The 16657-nt window shown below is 46.4% G+C and overlaps 1 protein-coding gene across 2 annotated transcripts in view; it reads right to left on the reverse strand.

Moving 5' to 3' along the window:
• The window catches only part of sntg2 (syntrophin, gamma 2), a 1221259-nt gene that overhangs the window by 225218 nt on the left and 979384 nt on the right, over window positions 1-16657 (reverse strand). The gene's annotated exons all lie outside the window — the stretch shown is intronic.

Genomic DNA, 16657 nt, shown 5'->3' on the forward strand with positions numbered 1-16657 from the left:
GCTTAACACCTGCAACAGTGCAGAATTCCCTCACTAATGCACTGGAGTATCAGCCCAGATTTTGTGCTTATTTCTTTGTAGTGGGATTTGAAACCACAACTTTCTGACTCTAAGGTGACAGCAGTACCACTGAGCCACAACTGACACCAATACAAAGTTTATAAAGTGCCCAGGTGACCACATGATTTTTAACTTCAACTTCAGGACAGATGAGAGTTGCACATTATCTAATGGGTCTGAGAGCCTCATGGGTAGTGTTTGAAACTGATAGTTTTACCTTACTCAAGAATCAGACTCAAGTCCAACTCCCGAGTCTTACGAACAGTTTTGTGTTGATGCACACTGAAACTAGCGTCTATTGTCAAAGCTACTCTACAGCTAATATCTATGATTTACTGCATGTGTGAAAGGAGTCTATTATACTGAACTTTGTGACAGTAATACCAGCCTGATTGTGGCTATAGACCAATTCTGAAAGTGCAGTATGGTCAGATACCTTTGGTGCTGAATTGCTGAAACTGGAAGGAATAAAGCAGGTGATTCTGTTTTTGGGGGATTGGACTGCACTCTGATTGGAAGCTGATTTTGATTTTAAATTCCACTCTGTGAAATAAATCCCTCAATAATTTAAAGATGTTTATGAATTCATTGCATTGCAGCCTTGTGCATTCTGGTTGTACCTGCGCACAAATCCTATTTTTGGATCCAATTTTCTCACTTCCATTCCAGAAGGCACTAAGAATTGTGGCATCGGGCTCTATGTATGCCAGATGTCCTCACTCAATTGGCCATTCTTCATTTGGCAGACATATCTAGGGCAGAATTTTCTGTGCCCGCTGACATCAGGCGTCATGGTGGACATGAGTGGACAATGTGGCAAGAAGGCCAAAAATCGTGAAACCAGTTTGCAATTGTCCGCTCTGCCCATCAATGGCAGCCTGTGTTTCCTGCCACCACACACCGGGAACTTCATTGTAATACATCTGCAGATCATTATAAGCCCAGCTTGCTGGAATCAACCCCCCGCGCTGGATCATCCAAGCATCATGCTGACGTGTTTCACAACAGCATTTATAAGGCATGCACCTGGCAAGCTGCACTTTGAGGGCAACTCAGAGGTGACTGCACTGTAACATTGCACAGTGCTCGTGATGGTCGCCTGGTGGACCTCAAGGTTAAGGCACCACGCATACATGGGTGGGCAGAGGCAAGTCGCGTATTCCCGGCTGGCTGATAGTACAGTGTTGGGGCAAGGGCTGAGCTGCAGTTGAGAGGAGTTATGCCGGGGTGGGGGCAAAGGCTGTACTGCGGTTGAGGCAAGTTGGGAGGAGGGAGCAAAGGTTGCACTGTGGGTGAGGCAAGTTGCGGTGAGGCAAGGGCTGCACTGTGGTCTTCGTTTGCTTGGTTAGGCTGGCCCTGGAGAAGAGGTCCTCCCACCTTGCCTGAGTAACCTGGAGGAAAATATACAGGGAGTGGCAACTGAACCATGGAGCCACCTGGGATCGTCATTCTGCCACTTCAACAAGAATGTCTTTCCTCAGGCCATCACTACGTCTCCCTCGGAGACATCTTGGACTTCTTTCAATGACAGGTCGACACTGTTGCCTGGAGGTCTCTGGAGAAAGCTGGACATGGTCATAGGCTGGTGGATATGATAGTCTAAGCCTGCTGCATTGTCCGTCAATGGCTGGTGGGGATGATAGTCTGAGGCTGCTGCACTCTGGGTCAATGGCTGGTGAGTATGATAGTCTGAGGCTGCTGCACTCTGGGTCAATTGCTGGTGGGTATGACAGTCTGAGGCTACTGCACTCTGGGTCAATGGCTGGTGGGTATGACAGTCTGAGGCTGCTGCACTCTGGGTCAATGGCTGGTGGGTATGACAGTCTGAGGCTGCTGCACTCTGGGTCAATGGCTGGTGGGTATGACAGTCTGAGGCTACTGCACTCTGGGTCAATGGCTGGTGGGTATGACAGTCTGAGGCTGCTGCACTCTGGGTCAATGGCTGGTGGGTATGACAGTCTGAGGCTGCTGCACTCTGGGTCACTGGCTGGTGGGTATGACAGTCTGAGGCTGCTGCACTCTGGGTCACTGGCTGGTGGGTATGACAGTCTGAGGCTGCTGCATGCTGGGTCACAGGCTGACGGGCAGGTTGGTCTGAGGCTGCTGCACACTGAGTCACAGGCTGACGGGCAGGTTGGTCTGAGACAGTGTTCCAGTTCTGGTGGCTCTTTACAAATGGTGCCAGCACATTTGACCATATCAGCCAATGATGTGGCTGCCATCTCAGACTCTGCCTCTGGACAGTGAATGGTCAGCCAGTCCTCCTACCTGCCATTAATTGGCCAGCCAGTACGATTTTACTTGAGAATGGGGATTGGACCAGGAGGGCTAGGGCCACTCGCTTCCAGTCCCCAGTTCCAGCATTTTCTATTACTTTAGGTTTTCCAGTATACACAGGGTTTTTCTTTGTTCTAATGTTATACTAACCTTGTGTCCATGCACATCCATTTCCAAGAGTCAATGGCTAGTAATGGTGAGCAGAAACCCAGGCTGAATTTCCCCCTCCACTGCCCCAAGCTCTAAAAATCGACAATGTCTTTATAGTGTCACATAAATTTATGAAAAAATCAGTAACAGACGAGACTAAGTGCAATACCAGTCAGGGGAAACCCATGAGTACTCAAACCAGGGTTGTTGAGGATGGAAACTGAGACTGAAAACAAATCTAACCAAAAATGAAAACAAAAGTAATGAAATGTAAAGGTAGTTAAAGAAGTTTGAGAGGCTTCATTCAGGACATGAGAAACTGGGAAGAAAGGGATTGCATTTTTATAGCGTCTTTCATTTCCCCAAGATGGCAGTGGAGGGGGAAATTCAGCCTGGGTTTCTGCTCACCATTACTAACCACTGACTCTTGGAAATGGATGTGCATGGACACAAGGTTAGTATAACATTAGAACAAAAGAAAGTGCCTCACAGTTAACAAATTATTTTAGAAGTAGAGAAGCACTTTTAAAATAGATTTACGTTTAGGACATGAAATATGTGCAGCGGTCAATTTACCGACTTCCCACAAAAGACTGGTTTTAATAGTATTGAGATAAATGCTGCTGGAAACATCAAGAGAACTCCCTTCCATCTCTTTCGATAATGATATATCATTCTGAATAGTCATACAAGGCCTTGACTTAGCAGCTCATCCAACAGATGACATCTCTGACAGTGCAGCACTTCCACAGTAACACACTGAAATGTCAGCTTTGATTATGTGTTCAAGTCAGAGGTAGCACTGCTAACACTTACAATGAGGGCATCTTAGTTATTAATTTGCATGAATATTCCGAGGCAAATGAGACACTACAATAATGTAACCTTTTAGGGCTGACTAAAAGCCAAAATAATGAAAGTTGAAAAGATTCTACAATTGCCAAACTGTACATTTTTAATAGCAGAGCAAAAAATTAGTAGGTCTTACATAATGTGAGCAAATCAATTTTAAAGTCAAGCTCATAGGATTCCTTATCATAGGAAAGAAGTCAATTTAATTCTATGTATTTGATGACACCACAAAGAGGAAATGGCTGGACAATCTGAACTAAAACAAGACTATCAAACAATAATAAGCTAAATTTCACCTCTTCAAGTTTTGAACAGTGTCATTGAAGAGTCTCCACGGCAATACATTTTGGACTGTTCGTGGGTTTGGATGTGTGTTGTGATGCATTTTGTGCATCCCATTGCTGAAACTAAGGTATTAGCTTGTATGTGGTTTCATCTTATGCATGCAAAATGAAATACATTGGAAGTAGGTTGAAATAAATGCAAATAATTTAGAACAAAGAACAAAGAAAAGTACAGCACAGGAACAGGCCCTTCGGCCCTCCAAGCCTGCACCGATCATATTGCCCGTCAACTAAAACATTTTGCACTTCCGGAGTCCATATCCCTCTATTCCCATCCTATTCATGTATTTGTCAAGCTGCCTCTTAAACACCACTATCGTACCTGCTTCCACCACCTCCTCTGGCAGCGAATTCCAGACACACACTACCCTGTGCGTAAAAAACTTGCCCCGCACATCTCCTTTATAGTTTTCCCCTCTCACCTTAAATCTATGTCCCCTAGTAATTGACTCTTCCACCCTGGGAAAAAGCTTCTGACTATCTACTCTGTCCATGCCACTCATAATTTTGTTAACTTCTATCAAGTCGCCCCTCAATCTCCGTTGCTCTAGTGAGAACAATCCGAGTTTCTCCAACCTCTCCACATAGCTAATAACCTCCAGACCAGGCAGCATCCTGGTAAACCTCCTCTGCACCCTCTCCAATGCCTCCATATCCTTCTGGTAATGTGGTAACCAGAATTGCACGCAATATTCCAAGTGTGGCCTAACCAAGGTTCTATACAGCTGCAGCATGACTTCCCAGCTTTTATACTCAATACCCCTGCCAATGAAGGCAAGCATGCCATATACCTTCCTGACTACCTTATCCACCTGCGTTGCCACTTTCAGTGACCTGTGGACCTGTACACCCAGATCCCTCTGCCCGTCGATGCACTTAAGGGTTCTGCAATTTACTGTATAATTCCTGCCTGTATTAGACCTTCTAAAATGCATTACCTCGCATTTGTCCGGATTGAACTCCATCTGCCATTTCTCCGCCCAAGTCTCCAACCGATCTATATCTCGTTGTATCCTTTGACAATCCTCTTCAGTATCTGCAACTCCTCCAACCTTATTGTCGTCTGCAAACTTACTAATTAGCCCAATTACATTTTCCTCCAAATCATTTATGTATACCACAAACAGCAAAGGTCCCAGCATTGATCCCTGCGGAACTCCACTAGTCACAGCTCTCCATTCAGAAAAGCACCCTTCCACTGCTACCCTCTGTCTTCTATGACCAAGCCAATTCTGTATCCATCTTGCCAGCTCACCTCTGATCCCGTGCGACTTTGCCTTCTGTACCAGTCTGCCATGAGGGACCTTGTCAAAGGCCTTACTGAAATCCATGTAGATAACATCCACTGCCCTTCCATCGTCGATTGTCTTTGTCACTTCCTCGAAAAACTCGATCAAGTTAGTGAGACACAACCTCCTCTTCACAAAACCATGCTGCCTCTCACTAATACGCCCATTTGCTTCCAAATGGTAGTAAATCCTGTCACGAAGAATCTTCTCCAATAATTTCCCTACCACTGACGTAAGGCTCACTGGCCTGTAATTTCCTGGATTATCCCTGCTACCCTTCTTAAACAATGGAACAACATTGGCCATCTCCAGTCCTCTGGGACCTCACCCGTAGCCAGTGAGGATACAAAGATTTCTGTCAAGGCCCCAGCAATCTCCTCCCTTGCCGCCCTCAGTACTCTGGGGTAGATCTCATCTGGCCCTGGGGACTTATCCACCTTAATATTCTCCAAGACGCCTCACACCTCCTCTTTTTTGATCTCAACATGATCCAGGCTATCTACACACTCTTCCCTAGACAAGTCGACCGCTAAGTCCTTCTCTTTGGTGAATACTGATGAGAAGTACTCATTTAGTATCTCTCCCATTTCTTCTGGCTCCACACACAGATTCCCACCTCTGTCCCTGAGTGGGCCTACCCTTTCCCTGGCTACCCTCTTGCTTTTTACATATGTATAAAAGGCCTTGGGATTTTCCTTAATCCTGGTTGCCAGTGACTTTTCATGACCCCTTTTAGCCCTCCTGACTCCTTGCTTAAGTTTCTTCCTACTTTCTTTATATTCTCCACGGGCTTCATCTGTTTCCAGCCTTCTAGCCCTAACGAATGCTTCCCTTTTCTTTTTGACTAATTTCACAATATCCTTCATTATCCAAGGTTCCTGAAACTTGCCATGCTTATCCTTCATCCTTGCAGGAACATGCTGGTCCTGAATTCTTATCAACTGACGTTTGAATGCCCCCCACGTCAGTTGTTGATTTGCCCTCAAACATCCGCCTCCAGTCTAAATTCCTCAGTTCCTGCCTAATATTGTTATAATTAGCCTTCCCCCAATTAAGCACCTTAACCTGAGGACTCCTGTTATCCTTATCCACCAGTACCTTGAAACTTACTGAATTATGGTCACTTTTCCCAAAATGCTCTCCTACTGAAACTTCGACCACCTGGCCGGGTTCATTCCCTAATACCAGGTCCAGTATTGCTCCTTCCCTAGTTGGACTATCTACATATTGTCTCAGGAAGCCCTCCTGGATGCACCTTACAAATTCTGCACCATCCAAACCCCTAGCACTAAGTGATTCTCAGTCAATATAGGGAAAGTTAAAATCACCCACCACAACAACCCTATTGCTTTTACATCTTTCCAAAATCTGTCTACATATCTGTTCCTCAATCTCCCGCCAGCAATTGGGAGGCCTATAGTAAACCCCCAACATTGTGACTGCACCCTTCCTATTCCGGAGCTCTACCCATATTGCCTCGCTGCATGAGCCCAACGAGGTGTCCTCCTGTCGTACAGCTGTGATATTCTCCTTAACCAGCAGTGCAACTCCCCCACCTCCTCTACATCCCTCTCTATCCTGCCTGAAACATCTAAATCCTGGAACGTTTATCTGCCAATCCTGTCCATCCTTCAACCAAGTCTCTGTAATAGCAATAACATCATAGTCCCAAGTACTAATCCAAGCTCTAAGCTCATCTGCCTTGCCTGTTATACTTCTCGCATTGAAACAAATGTATTTCAGACCCCTAGTCCCACTGTGTTCAATAATTTCTCCCTGCCTACCCTTCCTCTTAGTCCTACTGGCCATATTCACTGGTTCCCAGTCCTTTATTTCACATATTAAGAATAAGTGATATGTTGCCAAGACCTTCAGCACTTGGTACATCAATACGAATTGTGAAGTATAAGCGCAAGATAAAGGTAAAAAGCCAGAGACCAAAGTTTAGGGGACCCTGTTATACCATTTTGCTTGCTGTGTTATCCCTGCCCAGTAAGCCCCCCTTACTGTAGGGCTGGGGGGGTGGGGGGTGGGGGGGGGCAGGAAAATTGGCTCTCAGATATCTAAAGTGGTGTACACTGAGAAAGTGAATCATCCAGGTCTTAAGAATGATAAGCAGCATGAATAATGATAAGCAGGTTTTTCAACTTGAGTATATTAACAGAACTAAAGGGTATGAGTACACAATTACCAAACCGAGTAAGAGTGAAATTAGAAGATTAAGGCATATAAGGAGCAGAAGCGAGGGTATAAGGATCAGACTCTCAACAAAAGGAGCAATTTGTCAATTGATTTATTTAATGAAGAGCTGATTAAATATTTGTTTATCGTGATAAGATCAGGTAGGAATCATTAACTTCTGTTTGGAACATACTGGTTCCTGTGGTGCTCAGACCATGATAATCATCTGTGTTACGCAACTGGGTGCACAGTTATTTTAACGTTGCTTTAATACCTTACGTTTAGTCCTGCAATTCTGCTTGTTTACTTTGGGGAACTGGCGGGAGTTTAACAGACTTGTCATCAGCAGCAAATGGGCTGAAACAAATTATGCTCCAGTCACTGCTAACATGACTCAGTTTTTACTACCACCAAAAAGTACAGGACATTTCAGGAACATCCATGACCTAACATCTTTCACTAATCTGTAGGTTTTCAAGTACAACAGCATCCACTCAGAACCACAGAACTTGGGCCAGGATTTTCCGGTCCTGCCACCCCACCCATCATCTTTAATTCTACAAGAGGATTTCTTAATTTTACCCTGACAGCCTAGCTGTATTTTTTATCTCAGTGTTTGATCTTCCTTGTGTTGAGAGTCTCATGCTTATATCCTCGCTTCAGCTCCTTACATGCTCTAATCTTTTACTTTCAGTCTTACTCGGTTTGCCAATTGTGTACCCATACCCTGTGGTTCTGTCATCATACTCAAGTTGAAAAACCTGTTTATTATTACTCATGCTGCTTATCATTCTTAAGAGATAGATATGCATGCAGAAGAAGAAGAATTGGAAGATAAATGTAGAAATGGGCATTTAACTTCATCCTGCAAAATAATGAAGAAAAAATGTCAGGGCCACACTGATAGATCATTGAAAAAGATAGAACCGCATTGTTCAGTCATTTCTAAAGTCAGGGCTGCACTGACGGGTCAGTTATAAAGGCAGGGCCACATTGACAGATTCGTTATAAAGGCAGGGCCACATTGACAGATTCGTTATAAAGGCAGGGCCACGCTGATGGGTCACTGATATAGGCAGGGCTGCACTGATGGGTCACTGATATAGGCAGGGCCGCAATGATGGATCATTGATAAAGGCAGGGCTGCACTGATGGGTCACTGATATAGGCAGGGCCGCAATGATGGATCATTGATAAAGGCAGGGCTGCACTGATGGGTCACTGATATAGGCAGGGCTGCACTGATGGGTCACTGATATAGGCAGGGCTGCACTGATGGGTCACTGATATAGGCAGGGCAGCACTGATGGATCATTGATAAAGACAGGTCCGTACTTATTGGTCATTGATAAAGGCAGGGCCATACTGATGGGTCACTGATATGGGCAGGGCCGCAATGATGGATCATTGATAAAGGCAGGGCTGCACTGATGGGTCACTGATATAGGCAGGGCCGCAATGATGGATCATTGATAAAGGCAGGGCTGCACTGATGGGTCACTGATATAGGCAGGGCCGCAATGATGGATCATTGATAAAGGCAGGGCTGCACTGATGGGTCACTGATATAGGCAGGGCCGCAATGATGGATCATTGATAAAGGCAGGGCTGCACTGATGGGTCACTGATATGGGCAGGGCCGCAATGATGGATCATTGATAAAGGCAGGGCTGCACTGATGGGTCACTGATATAGGCAGGGCCGCAATGATGGATCATTGTTAAAGGCAGGGCCACGCTGATGGGTCACTGATATAGGCAGGGCCGCAATGATGGATCATTGATAAAGGCAGGGCCACGCTGATGGGTCACTGATATAGGCAGGGCCGCAATGATGGATCATTGATAAAGGCAGGGCCGCAATGATGGATCATTGATAAAGGCAGGGCCGCACTGATGGATCATTGATAAAGGCAGGGCCGCACTGATGGATCATTGATAAAGGCAGGGCCGCACTGATGGATCATTGATAAAGGCAGGGCCGCACTGATGGATCATTGATAAAGACAGGTCCGTACTTATTGGTCATTGATAAAGGCAGGGCCACACTGATGGATCATTGATAAAGGCAGGGCCGCAATGATGGATCATTGATAAAGGCTGGGCCACACTTATTGGTCATTGATAAAGGCTGGGCCATACTTATTGGTCATTGATGGATCATTGATAAAGGCAGGGCTGCACTGATGGGTCACTGATATAGGCAGGGCCGCAATGATGGGTCACTGATATAGGCAGGGCCGCACTGATGGATCATTGATAAAGACAGGTCCGTAATTATTGGTCATTGATAAAGGCAGGGCCATACTGATGGGTCACTGATATGGGCAGGGCCGCAATGATGGATCATTGATAAAGGCAGGGCTGCACTGATGGGTCACTGATATAGGCAGGGCCTCAATGATGGATCATTGATAAAGGCAGGGCCGCACTGATGGATCATTGATAAAGTCAGGTCCGTACTTATTGGTCATTGATAAAGGCAGGGCCGCACTGATGGATCATTGATAAAGGCTGGGCCACACTTATTGGTCATTGATAAAGGCAGGGCCGCACTGATTGGTCATTGATAAAGGCTGGGCCAAACTGATTGGTCATTGATGGATCATTGATAAAGGCAGGGCCGCACTGATTGGTCATTGATAAAGGCAAGGCTGCACTGATGATTCTTCGGTAATGGCAGGGCCTCACTGATGGATCATTGCGAAAGGCAGGGCCACACTTTTGGTCATTGATCAATTGAAAAATTGAGCTCAACATCCGTGGCTTAGAGAGTTGAGGATCAATGTTGGTTTACACTCTTAATTGTTATCCAGTGACCCATGCTAGGTGCTGCGTTTATATTAAATACTGGTGAAGACAGAATTGAGATTGGCATTTGTCCTGCACCATTGAATGGACTGACAATAATCATCGTGTAAGCTCACAAATCAAGAACAGGAACACCTCGAAATTCATACCCCAGACTCAGTCAGCACCTACAGCAAAACATGATGGAAGAAAAGTTGTTAAATAGTAAAGACAGAGAATATGACTTAAGATAGTTTAGAGAAGGCGTAATAATAATTATTCAGCTGAGTGTGAAGGGTTTGAGACAAAGTCAAAAAGGTGGGATAATTAGATGTCTGTCTGAAATAAGTGACAAATAATATTAGTAGTGTTTGAGAAGGAATGGGGTTAGGTGAATTGATGAAGAGAAAGTAATAGAGGGATAAGCTGACAAATAACACAAATCAGTGTTGGCAGAAGGAAGGATGAAAAGTAGCATCCTTACTGAGGGGGTGATCTTCGTCCAAGAAGAAAATAGTCTTGGAAATTATTTTCTCTAAAGCCGATCTGTGATGTTTTTTAATTCTATTTAATCTGTGCAGATAACAGTGCTTAGAATATTAAAATGTGATATCAAAAATCATCTTACTTTTTAAAAAATATTCAAATATATTAAGGCATTTTAGTAATTCCTTGTCTTATTTCTTGACAAAAAATATGCATTTCTTGCAGTTCTCTTCATAATCATGAAATGTGAACCTCTGTTTTGTGGCCTTTCTCAGATCTTCAAGTTGACATGAATGCTCCTGTCCCCTCAGGCGAAAAGGAGAGCAAGCACATGTGCATCTCTTGGACTGTACGTGAATATGTGCCAACTATATGCATCTGGTGACCTTTACTAAAATGATCATTAATGAAGTCTTGTGCACACTCCTTGCATGTATCTGAAGGCACATTGGTGATCCAGATCTTCCATCATTTGTAACTGTGATATTTTTCAGCGTTGTCACATTATGCTGGACAAGTAGACAACAAAATGAACAGACCTTCCCTATGTCTTGTTCTGTGTAAATTTTTTTTTCATTTGAACCTTGGATGTGGGCATCACTGGTTAAGCCAGCATTTATTACCCATCTCCAATTGCCCTTGTTCAGAGGGCATCTAAGAGTCAGCCACATTGCTGTGGATCTGGAGTCACATGTAGGCCAGAACAGGTAAAGGTGACAGATTTCCTTTCTTAAAGGACTTAGTGAACCAGATGGGTTTTTATGACAATCAGCAATGGCTTCATGGTCATCACCTGACTTTTAATTCTAAATTTTTATTGAATTCAAATTTCACTATCTGCCGTGGCGGGATTCAAACCCAGGTCCCCAGAGCATTACCCTGGGTCTCCGGAATACTAGTCCAGTGATAATACAACACATAACAGTGATAATATAAACATTCCAATCCCACTTTTAAAAACCAAATCTGCTACTTCTTTAGCCTTATAGTAGTGTAAGTCCTACTTTTATAGTATAGCAGAATGGTTGAAGACATGGGACATAAAAAGTACCAACAAAAAAATGACTAGTTGGACCAAGATAACAATTCCATCTGACAGATGTACAATTTGCCCATCTCACCGATTTCAAACTCATTCCATCTTCTAAGGGGCATGACTAGCCACAGTTGAAGATTTCCTCTGTATGCTTTCAGGTAAGTTCCCACAATAAAACTTTGCAAAACAAAAAGGTAGATGAAAAAACCAGGTACATGGGTAAGAATACTTTGTTTTCAGTGCCTTCAATTCTCCAACGATTAAACTGGGTGTACTGATCTCTTCATGGGATTCTTTTGATCTGTGCTCCTATTGAGTGGAGTTCTGCATAGGGAGCCTCACCACACATTTCACATCTATGTGCAGCAGAATCAGAAACTCATTTATAAAGAAAAGGTCACAATATCATTATGTGTTGCATGCAGTGGAAACTCTATCAACCCACATTTCACCATATTCCAGGAAATGTCAGTTTACATTTGTAATGTGTTCAGTTCTACTATTCAACATCGACCAGCTTCACTGCACAGATGACTTTTTCATGATACCTGAAGAATAAGTTCTGTAAATCAATTGATTCCAGTTATCTTCATTTGACTTTCTCCCCATGTCCATATGGTATATCCAATTCGTACCAGGGACAAAACACGGGTTAACATCACAACACTAGGGGTAGGATTTTCCAGTCCCACCCGCCGCTGGGATCATCTGATCCTGCCGAAAGTCAATTGCCAGAATTTTACATTCCCCCACTTGCAGGTTTTTAGACAGGGGGTGCAGCATGAAATTGAAGGGATGGGCTTTCCTCCAGGTTCCCGCCTGCCCTGGCCACACAGTGATTTTACATTGGGGTGGACAGGGCCTCGGACAAGAAGCCTGCCCTTGCCCCAGTTGAGGCCCTTATGTGGCCAATTAATGGCCACTAAAGGGCTGTTTTCCATCCAGCCTCAATTTCTAGGGGAGGGATTCTAGGGGCAGGACTGGCGGGCTCAGCAGGGGCGCTCGCGTGTCCGCAATTGAGCCGTGACCATGATTTCACACTGGCGGGCCAATTAAGGCCGGTCCAGTATTAAACATGGGCGGCAGCACTCAGCACTGCCTGTGTGGGAGGGAGGAGGGTGAGCAGGAAACTTCGCGCATGTGCGTGGTAGTGTGCTAGAAAAGCTCCCTGAGGCACAGAGCTGCCTTAGTGCGATGAAGAGATTAAAACATTAAAAATAAAGATTTTAAAAATGTTATAAAACATGTCCCCTCATGTGACTCTGTCTCATGAGCAGGGGCATGTTATTAATGAAATGTTTTAAACTTTATTGAATTTTTAATAGCTGTTAGAAATGTCTGTAGATGAGGTTTCCTAAAAGGTGCAAAGGCTGCTTGACCTTTTCGCCCGCCCGCCAGTAAGGTTGGAGAGGCAGTGAAAAAATCTCAATCAATTACCTTTTTAATGGCCTTAATAGGCCTTTTAATTGTCGGTGGGCGTGCTGCTGACTCCCGCGCGCTCCCACCAACCGAAATATCGCGTGAGTGCGTAATGATGTTGGGACGTTCGCCCGACGTCATCGTGCGTCATTTTACGCTCGGTCAGGCATGCCTCTGCCCGATAAGTGTTATATTCTGGCCCTACGCCTGTGGGAAGACTGAACCTCCGTGGGGGACTCCGAAATACAACAAAGTTACATCTCGGGGGGAAAGGGGGAAGGGGGTGCCTTCATCTGAAGTCCCCTTCTGAAGTCAGGCATTCCTCACCCCTCTGCCCATTTAAGATCCAGTGGCCTCTGGAACTCACACCTCACCGGCCACTCCCCCGAGACCCTAATCACCCCCTTCACCCCCCCTCAGGCCTTCCCTATCCTGGGACCCCTTCAACTTTCCTGGGCCTCGGGTTCCCGGATTTAGGGCGGAATTTTCCTGCCCGATGGCGTCAAGCCTCATGGCGGGCATGAACGTATAATATGGCAGGAAAGCCAAAAATCAGTTTCACAACATTGTGAAACAAGTTCACAATCGTCCGCTCCGCGCATCAATGGCGGGCCCCGTGTCCGATCGGCAGATGTCAGGAAATTCATTGTAATACATCTGCATATCATTATAAGCCCAGCTCACTGAAATCATCCCCCCACGCTTGATCATCCAAGCACCATGCCTACATGTTTCATAATAGTATTTATAAGGTGTGCACCTGGCGAGCTGCAATTTGAGGGGAACTCGGAGGTGAATGCGCAGTAACGTTACGCAGCACTCGTGAGGTTGAGGCACTGTGCATTCAGGCAAGGGCACAGGCAAGTCACATTTGCCCGGCTGGCTGATAGCGCATCCCTTATCCCGGCAGTGCACTGTGGTTGAGGCAGGTTGGTGGGGGGGGTCAAGGACTGCACTGCAGTTGATGGTAGTGCACAAGCACGTGTGGGTTGGGGGGGGGGAGAGGAAGCGATCGCGCATTAGGGAAACCTTGTATAACATGACCATTCCTCCAAAGCTGAGAGAGTTCAGGTGCAGCCACATTCACATGCTTGGAGTCAGGCATCTAGCTTATCTGCCCACTCAGAGAGCAGCGCAGGGGCCTGAAAGTGCCACCAAGTGCTCCAGAGCTTTTCACCCCTCAGGCACAGTCTGCAAATGAATGAGCATTTTAGTGGACTGCAGAACAATTGGACGACTGGGCACGTTATACAATCTTCTTGCTAAAGCTGGCCATAGAGCAGGCCCTTGCAATGTTATCATTTAGGTTTGGACCAGTCTCCCCCTTGGTTCAAGCTAACAGTGCAGCCTTGCAGTGTGGGTTAGGAGAATGCCTGAGCTGAGAGCACAGCATGCTGTCCAGTGGGCAAAGCTGCTACCAATTGTTCTGGTGGAATGGGGCGGAGATGGGGGGTGTTTTGGGCAGCCATGCAGCGCACTAAAATCTGGTGGCCAGCACTCTCTGGGATGCATTAAGTGGCCTTCAGACTTAACCAAGAGATGTTCTTAGTACACCCAAGCTAACCCATGCATCTCTCTCTTTCATCCTGCAGGAGGAGTACATTAGGCGCATGGAGCCTGATGACCTAGCTGTATGCCTGACGGCTTACAGAGAGCAGAGCTAAAGGAGAAGAGAGCGATGGAGTCGCCTGGCTGGGCAGAGGGAGGAGCAGCACCTTCTGGAAGAAGGGGCTGCTGGGGCTCCTGCTCACACCACTGAAGAGCCACAGTGAACCGTCGCAGGTCATGCTTAGCTAGACCTAGGGTCTACAGACAGTGATTGTCATTCCTGCAGGTAACTGAGAACCAGTGATGAGGAGGATGTCGACGATGAAGGCAAAGATGATGGCAATGAGGCCATCACACTGGCCAGATGAGGCAGGCCAATTGGGGATGCCCAGTTAGATGCTATATTCGTGGAGGATGCAGTGAGAAGACACCAGAGATCCTCACATTGTATCTGTGAATGTTTGACTCCTGTCTAGCTGGTGGCAGTGCACATACCCTCTGTGATAAGGCTCCTGTCATGGAGATGCAGCAGATGCCCATAATCCCTACATTCCAGGAGGATGATGATGACATGCAGTGGGGACACTCCATAGATCCTCACAAGCTTATGTGAATGTCTGACTCCTGTCTGACTGATTGCAGCTCGCTTGCGCTCTGTGAACAGGGTCATATCATGGAGATGCAGCGGGGAAACTTTAACTTCTCCTGATCCTATGGCATCCTTCGTGAGCTGAACCCTTCAGGACCACACTGTCACCAGACACAGGTGCTGCTGAGATGGTGGGGGGCAGCCGCATCTGAGAGGTGCTGAGAGCTCACAGAGAGAATGACGGAACTCTGAGCCCACCGGCCAAGCTGCAATGAGGTGCAGGCATGATTAATGTGACCACTGACAGTGAAGGCACACCATCAGTGTGCTGAGAAATTTGCACAAAGCACAGGGAAGAGGCCCTGGACTGAGACACCTGTCTTCGTCTTGTGCAGGGACCATGGTTTCACATCTGAGTGACAAAAACATTGCTGATCAGAACAAGATGACATAGGCAAGGAGACATTCTTGGGAGTTTATTTACAAAAGTGAACATGAGGTACAAGTGATTAACACCCTTGCCCAGGCTGTGCAACTACGTCTTCTTAACTTTCCTAACCCTGCCGCTACATCTTGGTACTCCCCCGACATCCACAGCAGAGGTGGAATCAGCCTGTTGACTGCGATGCCCTGTCTGTGATGACCTTGGTTGGCGTCCTCTGGAGGGCAAGACCTGGAGGGCCCCGGCCTGCTTTCGGGGTCCTACTGTGTGACAGTTGCACAGCTATGGAGCTGGATTTGTTTGGGTCACAGGAAGAGGGGATTTGGATGGACCGGACGCTCGGGGTGTGCACCTGCTGATTCTCCTCCCTATGGGTGCCCGAAGACCCCTGGCTGACTCCTTGAGGTGGAGGGGAAGCTAGAGTGGGATTGAGCAGCCCCACACCTCTCTCATGTTGACACTGTTGGAGGCCAACTATGGCATCAGCGATGAAGTTCAGCCTGCGCTTCAGTGTAGGACATCGGTCCTGAACCAAAGTCTCCATGGTGGCCGCCATCCTACCCGCGTTGACCTCGGTGCATTGACATGCTGGCGCTATCATCTCAGCCTGAATAGCGGACAGACTCCTCCATCGTGCTTTGTAATCTAAGGAGTGCAACAGAAATCCCTTCCTGATGTTCCTGAGCTTGTTATGACCGAGTCCAGAAGCTTGTCATCTGACTTGAAAGCATATAGCCGGAAACCTGGGAAGGCCCTGCCACCACCTGCTGTGAATCAAACAATGCGATGTGCTCACCAAATTGTGACCCCAAGGCTACTCTAAAGCTTGGTCCCACCAAGGTTTGCATCTCTTTGCTGGTGGAGGGTGTGGGTGGGCGCTGTGACGGGACTTCAATTACAGTTTCCTCTTCTGTGGTATCTTCAGGGCTTGAGTTGAGGACTTGGGTCATGGATTCCCTTAGCCATTTCCCAGATGTGCCTGTGAAAGCAAGGAGAGATAATTGGTGCATGGCAGTGGCCTGTGAAAGAGGACACATCACTCACAGCATGGTTGCCTGATGGATGTTGTGCTGCTGGATCCTCACTTGGTAGAGCACTCCCAACCTCACCATCAGCACAGGAATGGTCCAGATCTTTGCCAACCAGCTTCCCTTGAACTGGCAGTGAGTGAGGTCCCTGTGGATATGTGATGGGT

This window comes from Cetorhinus maximus, chromosome 5 (genome assembly GCF_964194155.1).
Source record: "Cetorhinus maximus chromosome 5, sCetMax3.hap1.1, whole genome shotgun sequence".
Taxonomy (NCBI): domain Eukaryota; kingdom Metazoa; phylum Chordata; class Chondrichthyes; order Lamniformes; family Cetorhinidae; genus Cetorhinus; species Cetorhinus maximus.